Source organism: Coenobita brevimanus, chromosome 86 (assembly GCF_032717465.1).
Source record: "Coenobita brevimanus isolate Jiangsu-jjx chromosome 86, ASM3271746v2, whole genome shotgun sequence".
NCBI lineage: Eukaryota > Metazoa > Arthropoda > Malacostraca > Decapoda > Coenobitidae > Coenobita > Coenobita brevimanus.
Window position 1 is genome coordinate 11,640,739 of NC_137039.1, and position 13,933 is coordinate 11,654,671.

The window sequence follows — 13,933 nt, forward strand, 5'->3', positions numbered from 1 at the left end:
ACTGGAGCACATCCATACAAAAATGACATTTAGTGTTCAAACTCATTTCCAGTCGCTGGCAACGCCAACTAGAAATTCTACGTCTGGTGGACCATTCTGCAATTATCAAGTTCCCTAGCCCCATAGTGGGTGGATGGAATCGAATAAAACTCTGCATGCTTATAGACGTTAATGAGTACAACAAGAGTGTTTCATACACGCATAACCCATATCTGACAGGTCAGGGGTCAAAGGTCATCAAATATAGAAAGCTACGGCTCCGAAGATTATCAAGCCAGGGCCATGATTCTTGGGTGGAATGTTGCACTGGAGTACCTCAGTATAGAAATGACTTTTAGTGTCGAAACTCTTTTCCGGTCGCTGACAAAGCTTGGTCCACTTAGAGCTGGCCAGCGTCACCTACGGCCTTGTTCTTTCTGACTTTGACCAATAATGTGATAAAGTATAAAGCAAAACACTCTTGCATATAAGGTCACTTGACTGACTGAATTAATGAGTGTTGCTAAACAGAAATGCAGTTAGACGAAGCAACTCACAATTGGGACTGACGACGTGGGTCCAGCGAGTGTTGTTGCAGGTGAGGGTGATGCACTCGAACTCTAGCACCTCCCCATCATTGAACAGATGGCCGTCAGCCTCGCAGCCTGTGTGTGTGTGTGTGTGTGTGTGAGAGAGAGAGAGAGAGAGAGAGAGAGAGAGAGAGAGATGAATGTATGTGCATATGTGTATGTACACATGTGTGTGTGTTAGAGAGAGAGAGAGAGAGAGAATGTGTATGTATGTGCATATGTGTGTGTGTGTGATAGAGGGGGGGAGCTGAGTAAAATTGTCTGCCGGTAGAACGAGTTACATATTGGCTTGCACACACACACACACACACACACACACACACACACACACACACACACAGGCAGAAAGAAATAAGAAAGTGGGGGGAACCTGGGAAAATAGGGTACATCACTGATATCCACACAAATCAGGAACATTAGGTATGGTGGTATTACCTAACTAGCTCTCTCTCTCTCTCTCTCTCTCTCTCTCTCTCACACACACACACACACACACACACACACACACACACACACACACACACACACAGTAGTTTGGAATCCTCATCTCAAAAAAACACAAAGATATGACTAAAAAAGTACGAATTTCCGCTACAAGATGGGTACCAAGTTTAAGGAATCAAAGCTACGAAGAAAGGCTAGAGAAACTGAGTCTACCAACACAACAGGAGAGAAGGAAAACGGGAGACATGAGTATGCTATATAGATGCGTCTCAGGGAAAGAGAAAATAGACATAAATGCTATGGGAAGCATCAGCAAGAGGACACTGCAAAAAACTACATGAAAAGAGAGGTGATAAAGCTGCAAGGAAATTCAGTTTCCCAAATAGGGCAACTGTTCAGTGGAATGCACTACCGAATGAAATAGTGTGTGCCAAAACAATTCATAAATTTCAGGACATGTATGATAAAAATGATTCAGTACACGGGACTGTACGAGCTTGACTCATTCCTGCTATGATATAATTAGGTAAGAACAATTAGGTATGAACACACACACACACACACACACACACACACACACACACACACACACACACTCTCTCTCTCTCTCTCTCTCTCTCTCTCTCTCTCTCTCTCAAGCACACAAACAACAAAGGTATATAAGTACTCACATTCATACTTGTCAGGATACTGTGTACGCTGACACTAGCTGTCCATAGGTAGAGAGATAGATTGATAGGAATGATAAATAGCTACTCACATCCACACTTGTCAGGAATACTGTGTACGGTGACATTGCCCTGCCCAGCACACAGTTCCAGCTGACACTTAGCTGGGTTGAGCACCATGGGGGAACCTGAGGGAACCAGCTGTCCTTTAACATTACTACAGCCTGGGGAACAGGGAGAGAGAGAGAGCTGGGTTAGTAATTAGGTTAGAAGATAGATGGGTAGGTAGGCAGGTACTGGAGAAGTGTATGGGGGAAGCTGGAGGGGTAGGTATGCAGTTATTATATCTAGGCAGGGAGACAGTGGAGAAGTAGGTTGTCAGGTAGGGGGGCAGGTCAGCAGGTAGGTTGGTAGCTTTTATACTGGGATCTTACGATTTTGCCAGACTGCGAGAGAAAAATAGAAAGATATGTCAGCAGGTGGGTAGATGGTTGGGAAAGTAGACTCGTACGTAGCGGGGTGAGTAGGCTAGACAGAGAAACAGGTAGTTAGATAATTACATACGTAGCTATGTGGTTAGCTGGATAGACTGATAGGAAGGTGGGTCGGGAGGTATAAATTTAGGTAGGTAGACAAGTGGGTCAGCAGAAAAGGGCTAATTAAAAAATATCGGTAAGAGTTACTTGCAATTACAGCAGCTTTCAGGGGGAAGGAGGATAGGTAGATAGAAGGGTAGTTGGGTGGACAGGTAGATAGTTAGATAGATGGATAAGTACGGAACAGAGAAGGAGGTAGACAAATAAATAGGTTGGAAGGTAGGCAAACACACACATGGTGGTGGACAAATAAGAAGTTGGGTAGGTAGGTAGACAGACATGGAGGCAGAGCAGTAAGCAGACAGGCAAGCAGGTGGAATGGTAGATAAGTACAGTGATGTTAGATTAGCATGCAGATTAAAACATGATGCTGCAAGATGTACTAACACTGTGGAGAGGGTTGGAGCACTATGGTACCCCCTCTACACACCCTCTGCATACACGGGTGACGGGAAGTAGCCTCACGTACCACCTCGCCGTCTCTGTACCGTCGACCACGTTCCACACAACCTGGGGAGAACCGGGTACACTTTAATTCTGTCCTGTCCACCATCCTTTTTCACTGATTTGTTTTCTTTTGAGGTGTCTTAGTCTTTCCTGTTTCGTCTATCCTGCCCTGCCCTGTCCTGTCCTGTCCTGTCCTGCCCTGCCCTGCCCTGTCCTGCCCTGTCCTATCCTATCCTGTCCTACTATACAGTGTTTATCTGTGTTTCGTCAACTCTTGTTCCGACCAGTCCTTCACTGTCCTATCTTGCCATATACAGTTCTCCCAGTCCTCTCTCTCTCTCTCTCTCTCTCTCTCTCTCTCTCTCTCTCAATCAATCAATCAATCAATCAACCAGTCATTACTATAACCATGAATCCTTCATTACGTACATCCTGGATTGTGTGCAACTGCAAGGGATCCATTGTAGCATGTGTACGAGCAACAGGAGTCAACGATGTCCTCCTCGCCTTTACATGTCACTGCCTCGCCACCCTCAACACAGCCTGCAATACGAGATGATGATGCAACACAAGATATTGATGCAACACAAGAAGATGGAGTGAAAATAATGATGCACACAAGACAAAGAGTAAGACAGTGGTGGAATATTTGGTACTGATGGATTATATCATGCAAAAAAAGATAAGAGTGGAGTTGTTGTTGAGTAACCCTGATTTGTCTGGCAGTGCAGACCCACATCTCCGACAGTCAAGTAAGAGTCCTTGCAGGGCCGTCCTGTGCAGTGAACCGATGGTCTCTTGTGGATTGATGCCGCATTAGTGCCTCCACCCAGTTAACAGGGACACTATACTAGGCTCCACATCACTCCGTTACTTCGTTATATGATTACCACTTGGCGTTGTAAATGGTTTTCTGGGTAAGAGGAAACAATTATTCTTGCCACTTTGTGTAAAGTCACCCGAGGTGAAAAGGAAAATAATAAGAGGCGGAAAATAATATGAGACGACATGGAGGGAGGGAGAGAATAGGAAGCGAGAAAGGCTGACGCATAGAAAGAAATATTATGATGAAGGAAGAGGTAGTGAGGACTATCAAGTGAGTGGATGAGGGCGCCCAACCTGTTACCAAAATAATGCAGTAAGATAAGGATGCAACACAAGGTACTAATGGAATATGATAGCAATGCAACACAAAATAATGATGGAGAAAGATAAAGATGCAACAGAAAATAATAATATATCAGAATATTATGCAACACAATAGAATAAAGGAATAAGACATAATACATGTTGACAGATTATGATATTGATGCTACATATAATACACTAAAAACAGAGTATAACAATAATGCAACAGAACGTAGTAATGGTGTGTTTTTTGTGCAAGAAAAAGAGAACCAAAACCATAAGGCCATAAGATCGTTCCTTCAAGGAAATAAAAATATCTCAGAGCCAAATTCAAGATCTGTCCTTTTCGAGATGCTAGGACACATGGCGTTTAAAAGAGTGTAGGTCATAGGTAAAAGGAAATACAAAGGAAGACTGTTCCAGAGCTGTCCTGTTGTATGTATGAAGGGCTGGGAGTATCGGCTAACTATTGTATTTGAGCGTTGGAAGCAAAAGGGATGAGAGTTTGTTGCCAGACGGGTGCTACGCTCCCGCTGTAGTGGTGGAGGGATGCAGGTAGACTGTTTAGAAAAGCAGCGACCATTGAAGTAACGAAAGAGAAAAGATAAATGTGCAACATTGCGGAGAAGAGACAAATGAAGGGAATCAGAAGGAGGAGGAGAATAACTGAGAGAATAGCCTTTGCCTCCATCCTGCTGAGAAGAGCTGTGTGTTGGGAGAAACCCCACACTTGAGTTCTACTCTATACAGGGGTGAACGAAACCTTTATATAAAGGCAACAACTGTGTAAGGGTAAAGAAAGAAGCAGTGTCGGCTGAGCACACCCAATCCCTTGGATCCAAATTTTGCAAGAGAGGTAGTATGATCTTTCCCAAGATAATGACACCCTTAGTTTGTTTAGAGATAATGCAGGATTGAGATGGTTATTGTTATATGTTAAAAGATATTTGTGTGGAAGATTTTGGCAGGTCGAAAGACCTGCTTACAGTGTATATCTTTCCCTTCCGTTGGATTCCTCCGATCACAACCTTATTACCTTGACCTGTCCTATCGTTCTGGTACAGCCTGTGGACCCTCCAAAAAAACGGACTGTGGCACTTTGGAACTGCAGATTGGGAGGCCCTCAGGCAGTACTTCTTTGATTTTCCATGGCATGATTATTGCTTACATGGCCGAGAGCCATCTGAGTGTGCTTTGTGCATTATGGAGGTTATTCTCTCGGGCATGGAAGCATAGAGTCCCTTCTTGTATTCTTTGACTAATGCGAGAAAGCCTTGGTTTAATCATGCTTGTTCTAATGTTGTCCACAACAAGGAGAGGGCCTATAAAAGGTACCAGAGCCGACCCACCCCTGAATCACATCTTGTTTATGTTACTACCTGGAATCGTGCTAAGTCTGTTCTTCGCTCTGCTAAAAATAGTTTCATCCATACTAAATGCTCTCAGCTCTTCAACTCGAATTCTTCCTGCTCCTTCTGGCACCTTGCCAAAAGCCTTTCCAACAACTTTACCTCATCATCCTTCCCTCCTCTTTTCTACTCTGATGGCTCTGTAGCTATTTCTTCTACTGATTAAGCTGATCTATTCACTCAGACTTTCTCCTCCAACTCCACCTTAGATAATTCCGGTGCTGTTCTTCCATCGTTTCCTCCCTCTGATTTCCTAATGGCTAACATTAAAATTTTTTCAGCTGATGTATTTTCTGCCATCACTGGCCTCAATACTAACAAGGCATATGGGCCTGATGGAGTCCCTCCTGTTGTCCTCAAGAACTGTGCTTATGTGCTTACACACTGCCTAGGTAAACTCTTTCACCTTTGTCGTTCAACTTGTACCTTTCGTTCTTCCTGGATGTTTGCTCTCATTCAGCCAGTCTCAAAGGCGGGTGACCATTCCCAACCCTCTAACTATCGTCCAATTGCTTTAACATTATGTGTCTTAAAAGATGTCGAGTCTATTCTTAACAGAAAAATTTTAAAGCATTTTTCCTATCACAACCTTCTTTCTGATCATCAGTATGGGTTCCATCAGGGACGCTCCACTGGCGATCTTCTCACCTACCTTTGAGACTCCTGGTCATCCTCATTTCAGGACTTTGGCGAAAGCATTGCCATTGCACTTGACATCACAAAGGCTTTCGATCGAGTCTGGCATAAATCTATAATTTCCAAACTGCCCTCTTATGGTTTCTATTCTTCTGTCTGTGCCTTCATCTATAGCTTCCTTTCCGGTCAATCTATAGCCGTTGTTGTAGACAGCCATCATTCTTCTCCTTGATCTATCAACAGTGGTGTTCCTTAGGTCTCTGTCCTATCTTCAACTCTCTTCCTTTTATTCATTATTGACCCTCTAAGCTGTACATCCACTCGTACGCTGATGACTCCACCCTTCACCTTTCCATTTGGTTCCTGCAACGTCCATCTCAGCAGTTACTTCAACAAACAAGGGATGAGGCTATGGCACACCTAATGTCTGACTTGGCTCGTATCTCTGACTGGGGTAAAAATAATCTTGTTGTTTTTAGTGCATCAAAAACTCAGTTTTTACACCTATCAACCCAACACAATCCTCCACAGGAGTACCCACTAATGTTTAATAATATCCGGCTGAATCCTGCATCATCCTTGAACATGCTTGAGGTTTCATTCACTCGGGGCTTATCTTGGAAATGCCGACTCCCTACCTTCTTTACCCCTGCACAGTTGTTGACTGTATACACGGGTTTTTATTCGCCCCTGTATAGAGTACAACTCTCATGTGTGGGAAGGCTCCCCACTTACAGCTCTTCTTAATAGGGTGGAATCAAAGGCTTCTCGTCTCATTAACTCTCCACTTCTTACTGGTTCCCTTCAACCTCCGTCTCTTCCCCGCACTGTTGTATCATTAATTCTTTTCGATAGCTACTTCAATGGTCACTGCTCCTCTGAACTGTCTGCTTGTATCCCTCCACCTCTGCGATTGGTGCATAGCACCCGTCTAGCAAAAAACTCTCGTCCCTTTTCTGTCCACGTCTCTAATGCAAGAGGTAACTGTTACTCCTAGTCCTTCATTAATGCAACAGGTCAACTCTGGAACTGTCTCCCTCTGTCTGTATTTCCTGCTAGCTATGATCTCCAGTCTTTCAAACGCAGTGTGTCCAGGCATCTCGAAATGAATGAATCTTGGATATGAATCTCTATTGTATTGTTTTTGTTTTTTCTTGGAAGGAACGGTTTGCAGGCTCCTGGTCTGTGATTCCTTCTTTCTTGCATTAAAAAAAAAATAAGGAATTTAGCTTTGGGTGTATCAAAAACAAGTTCACTTTTTCCATAATCAGATATGTTAGCCAGGTCAGACACTACTGTAGGTGTGCCATAGCCTTATCTCTTGATTGTTGAAGTAACTTCTGAAATGGACACTGCGAGGAACAAATGGAGAAGTTAAGGGTGTAGCCATCAGGGAATGAATGGATAGGATTAAATGTACTGCCTTGAAGTTCACTGATGAATAGAAAGAAGAGAGTTGGTGTCAGGAGAGAACACTGAAGAACACTGCTGTTGATAGCACTAGGAGAAACCGATGGCCGCCTACAGCAAAAGCTACTGAACGACTAGAAAGGTGGCAAGAAGTGAAGGCATTGATAGAACGATTGAAATCGTTAGAGGACAATTTCGAAATTAAATTTTATGCCAAATTTAATCGAAAATCTTTGAGATGTCGGTGCAATGGCATACCTTTCGACAAAGTTCCGAAAGGACGGTGATCAGAGTCTAAAAGGAAGGTGAGAAAATCGCCGGTGGAGCGTTCCTGGCAAAATCCATTTTGGCGACAGAAAAGAAGGCTCTGATAGGAAAGGCGCTTTACTCTGTGTTTGTTAAGAACAGTCTTAAAAACTTTAAAAACACATGATGTTGAAGCAATTCAGCAATGGTTAGGGGGAAAGGAACTGTCACCCGTCGGGGCCGTCTAAATGAGAACAAACTCCAGCAAGAGGGAAAGGTACAAATTAATAGACAAAGATGAAAGTTTATCTAGGCAGGGTGTAAGCACAGAAGCACAGTTCTTGATAACAGCAGGAGGGACGCCTTCTGGCCTATACATACGCCATGTTACCCGTCCCCGTCTAGGAGGGGCTCAGGGACGGTTATTATTTTCACTCGGTTTGTCTGTTTGTTTGTTTGTCTGTCTGTCTGTTAACCACTTTACGCGAAAACTACGGGTGCGATTTTCACTAATATTACAGAGATGATGGGCTGTGACCTTCTGATCACCTGATTAAATTTTGGGCCAAACTGGACCCAGGCCCAGGCTGTAGGCCTTAAAAAAAAAGTAATTAATCGTTTCTTCGCCATAACCGCTTTCAGATTCGTCATATCGACATGAAACCAAAACCTAAGAGGCGTATTTTTGCATCCAACAGCATTCCTCATTACCTCAGGAGGGTCACCCCCTAGTTAGCGGTAGGGGGATCAATGTCAGGTGGGTCGGGCCTAAAATTTCAAATGGACATAACATGATTTTCACCCGATTTACTCCAAATTTGATGTGTGACATCTCTGACTAAATATCCTGTTGTGTTTGTATGTCAGCACCAAAATGACTGCCGGGGAAGGATTTGCTGTGCTTTGGCACCGCTTCTTGTTAGTACTGAGGCAAGTGAGGCCAAAGTATATCGAAGAACAGAACTTTAATGTCAGTCATGATGATGTCAGTGGTGGGAAGAGATGAAGGAACAGCACCGAAATCGTTTAAGGTGGAACTGGAGGAGAAAGTCAGAAGAAAGTTCTGCCTTTTCAGTAGAAATAATAGCTACAGAGCCATCAGAGCGGAATAGAGGAGGGAAGGATGAAGGTAAGTTGATAAGTCTTTGGCAAGTTTCCAGAAGCAAAGGGGAAAATATGAGTTGGAGAGTTTAGAGTATTAAGTATGAATGATATTCTTAGCAGAGAGAACAGACTTAGCACGATTCCGGGCAGAAAGTTAAAAGAGACCTGAAGAGGTACCCGGCATTGCCTGGGTAAAACCCTATGATCGTCCATTACCTGGGACCCTAGATGGCCACTCATTGTGGGAGAAGACCTTCGGGTTCCCAGTTTATCTTTGGGCCATTTCTCCACGGTTATATCCTCCATGGACCTATTCCTACCATGGACCTATTATCCCACTACCCACCCACCCACCAACCCTGCCCACCCATCCCATCAATCCGCATACCCATCCAAGCCACTGTAGCCAATAATATTGGCACAGAAGCAAAAAATTCTACAGTAATTGGCTACCATCTTTCTCTCAGGTTGACTTGAGTATTTCTGATTACTTATAATCTGGCCATCAAAGGAGCCACTTTAGCTTATGTTATGTACACGTTTAAAATGCTTAAATTCGTCATAAGAAGTTACACCTGTCAGAGCTGTTAAAATTGTTCTATATGCATACCCTTTGATTTCCATAGAGGACAGACAGGCAGACAAACTCTCTCTCTCTCTCTCTCTCTCTCTCTCTCCGCAGAAACATAAAATTCCACGGAAGTACCCTGTCGCATACGGACGTGTGTTAAATTAACATTTTTGGTAAACGGAGGCCGATTGCTCCCGTTTCTTAACGCATTCTTTATGTTAACTCATTTTAGGTATGTTGAATCAAAAATTGTTCCGCTGTAATGCACCGTCCCGGCTAATTAGAGGGTACAAACAAACAGAGAAACAGAATGGGAATTTTAGCAGCATAATGATGAGATACAGTGATGGTTTGTTGCCGATACTTTTTGTAGGTCTTGTTGTCAACAGCATTAAAGCAAACGTGATTACGTCCTGCGATACAAGATAATGATGAAGGATGGTAGCCTAATGATGTATAAAATGATAATGGTGCGACACGAAATGATGGAGTGAAGTAAGGACAGAGCAAAAGATAATTATAAACGTGCAACACAAGATGACATTGATAATGGTGCAACACAAGATAATGATGGAGTAGAACAGTGATGCACAGAACATAATAATGCACCAGAAGATAATAAAGACAATGATGGGGTAAGATAATTATCACAAAAAACAGATGCAGTACAAGAATGCAACACAGAGGTAACCCAATATTGCATCACAGTTGAGCTTGGATGATTAATTCATCTTCATCTTGCAGTATCGTATAAACTATAAATATTATATATATATATATATATATATATATATATATATATATATATATATATATTTAATGCGAAGATGAACCAAAGGCTAGGAACCCGCAAAACAGTTCCCTCCAAGAAAAAAACGAAACAAAACAATAGAGAGCCAGATTCATAATCCGTTCATTTCGAGATGCCTGGACACACTGCTTTTGAAAGACTAGAGATCATAGAAGTAGGAAATAAAGACAGAGGGAGACAGTCCCGGAGCTGACCTGTTGCATAAATGAAGGACTGGGAGTAACAGTTAACTCTTGCATTAGAGAGTTGAGCAAAAAAAGGAAAAGAGTTTGTTGCTAGACGGGTGCTACGCACCCGTCGTAGAGGTGGAGGGATGCAAGCAGACAGTTCAGCGGAGCAGTGGCCATTGAAGTAGCGATAGAAAAAAGATAAAGAGGAAACAGTGCAGTGAAGAGATAGAGGTTGAAGAAAGCAAGTAAGAGGAGGAGAGTTAATAAGACAAAAAGCCTTTCACTCCACCCTATTGGAAGAGGTGTATATGGGGAGCCTCCCCACACATGAGAGTTGTACTCTACTCAGTGGCGAATAGAACCCATGTATAAAGTCAACAACGGTGAAGGGGTAAAGAAGGTACGGAGTCGGCTTAGCACACCTAATCTCTTGGAAGAAAATTTTACAAGAGATGTAATATAATCTTTCCAAGATAAGTCTCGAGTGAATGAAACCCCAAGCATGTTCAGGGATGATGCAGGATTCAGCCGGATATTATCAAACATTAGTGGGTACTCTTGTGGAAGATTCTGTTGAGTTGATAGGTGCCAAAACTGAGTTTGTGATCCATTAAAGACAACAATAATATTTTTACCCCAGTCAGAGATACGAATCAAGTCAGACATTAGGTGTGCCATAGCCTCATCCCTTGTTTCTTGAAGTAACTGCTGAGATGGATGTTGTGGGAACCGAATGGAAAGGTGAAACTTGGAATCATCAGCGTACGAGTGGATAGGGTTAGATGTACAGCTTAGAAGATCATTGATGAATTAAAGGAAGCGAGTTGGTGATAGAACAGAGCCCTGAGGAACACCACTCTTGCTAGATCAAGGACAAGAACGATGGCCGTCTACAACAGCAGCTACAGAACGACCTGAAAGGAAGCTGTAGATGAAGGCACAGATAGAAGGATAGAAACCATAAGAGGGCAGTTTGGAAATTAAAGATTTATGCCAGACTCGATCAAAAGCCTTTGAGATGTCAAGTGCAATGGCAAAACTTTCGCCAAAGTCCTGAAAGGAGGATGACCAGGAGTCTGAAACGTAGGTGAGAAGATCGCCAGAGGAGCGTCCCTGATGGAACACATACTGACGATCAGAAAGAAGGTTGTGATAGGGAAGATGCTCTAAAATTTTTCTGTTAAGAATAGACTCAAAAACTTTTGAAACACATGTTAAAGTGATTGGACGATAGTTAAAGGGCTGGGAATGGTCACCCTTCTTTGGGACTGGCTGAATGAGAGCAAACTTCCAGCAAGAAGGAAAGATACAGGTTGAAAGACAAAGGCGAAAGAGTTTACCTAGGCAGGGTGCAAGAACAGAATCACAGTTCTTGAGGACAATAGGAGGGACTCCATCAGGTCCATATGCCTTGTTCGTATTGAGGCGAGTGATGGCCGAAAATACATCAACTGAAGAAATTTTAGTGTCAGCCATGAGGAAGTCAGAGGGAGGAAGTGATGGAGGAACAGCACCGGAATCGTCTAAGGTGGAATTGGAGGAGAAAATCTGGGCAAAGAGATCTGCTTTATCAGCAGAAGAAACAGCTACAGAACCATCAGAGTAGAAAAGAGGAGGGAATGATGATGAGGTAAAGTTGTTAGAAAGGTTTTTGGCAGGTGCTAGAAGAAGCAGGAGGAATTTGAGTTGGAGAATTGAGAGCATTTAGTATGGATGAAATTATTTTTAGCAGAGCAAAGAACAGACTTAGCACGATTCCGGACAGAAACATAACAAAGACGTAATACTGGGGTGGGTTGGCTCTGGAACCTTTTACAGGCCCTCTCCTTGTTGCAGACAGCATTGGAACAAGCATGATTAAACCAAGGCTTTCTTGGAACAGTCAAGGAATATGAGAAAGGAATGTATGCTTCCATGCCCGAGAGAATGCCCAAAGCACAGTCAGATGGATCCCGGCCATGGAAGCAATAATCATTCTAGGGAAAATAAAAGAACTACTGCCTGAGGGCCTCCTAATCTGCAGCTCCATAGTGCCATAGTCGACGTTTCTTTGGATGGTCCACAGGCCGTACCGGAGCGATAGGAGAAGTTAAGGTAATAAAGTTGTGATCAGAGGAGCCCAATGGAAAGAAAAGATTGACAGTGTAAGCAGCAGGATTAGTTGTCAGGAAGAGGTCAGATATGTTGGAGCTCTCTCCAAGGAGGTCATGGATACGGGTAGGGTGCTGTACAAGCTGCTCTAGGTCATTAAGGTTAGAAAAGATGTAGGCTTGTTCACCAGGTGGATCAGTGAAAGGAGAGGAGAGCCAAAGGTGGTGGTGAACATTGAAATCTCCTAGAATGGAGATTTCAGGGAAAGGAGAAATGGACAGAATGTGTTCCATCGTAGAATTAAGATAGTCGAAGAATTTTAGATAGTAGAATTACGGGATAAGTAAACAGCACAGATATATTTTGTCAGAGAATGACAGGAGAGCCGAAGCCAGAGAGTAGAGAATTCAGAAGAATCAAGTTCAGGAACACGAGAGCAAGAGAAGTCGTTCACCTTTGGCTTTGAAATGAGTATACAGTAGAGAAAGTAGGAGGATACAGAAAAGGGTTTGCTGTCGGTTGCCTCAGACACCTGGGTCTTGGTTAAAAAGAGAAGGTGAGGTTTAGAGGAGGAGAGATGGTGTTCAACATATATACATATATATATGTGTGTGTGTGTGTGTGTGTGTGTGTGTGTGTGTGTGTGTGTGTGTGTGTGTGTGTGTGTGTGTGTGTGTGTGTGTGTGTGTGTGTGTGTGTATCTTTTTCATCAGTTCGTTCGTTTCCTTTATAAAGGCTCCCACCTACCTGTATGCATCAGTCTTGGTCATCTTATGGTGACTATCGACGCTACTCGATCTCTGGCAGACTCCCTATTCGGCCTCTTAGTCCTGAGGTCGCACTCTGTGACCTCATCCCAGGTCTTTTTCGGTCTGCCTCTTGTTGTCCTACCCTCGACTTCCACACTTCTCACTTTCCGCATCCAAATGTCATCCTCCATCATTTTCCTCTGCCCTAACCATCTCAACCCGTCCCTCCTCATCACACCAGTACAATCCAGTCCCGTCCTTTCTCTCAACTCTCCACTTATAAACCTAGCCCCCCAAGCCTCACATTGAAGGACGCACTACACATCCATCAAATCATTGTCATTTCTGTGCATCTGAGCCTATGGCTATCCCCCTTCTTTACGTCCCAGGTGTCACTACCATATAGTATTACACTCCTATCATATGCCGCATACAAAGTTCCCTTAGCACGGAGGGAGAGCCATCTCAGTGTCAGGAGAGGCAAGAGCACCCTGAACTCCCTCCAAACGCTTCTTTTCATAGCCAGAGAGGTAGCTCCAACCACACCTCCACCACAAAATGTCCCTCAGTTAACAAAACTTCTCAACACATTCGGGAGACTCACCAGCAAGATCAATCACTTCATGACTGACAGTCTTTCCTTGCTCTCCCCGACACATGACACACGTCAATTCAAATTTATCTCCCAGTCAACCTCTGATACCACTTCATCTCTTATGTACCCACTTATCACAAATACAGCATAAGACGCAGTTACTTCGCACACCCTTGTGGCAAACTGCATGACCACTCTCCCTCTACTTTGACAGTACATATATCACAAGCAGCCCTAGATATCGTCACTTATTATAATTTGCCCACGTCACCACCTCCCTAGGGACTCA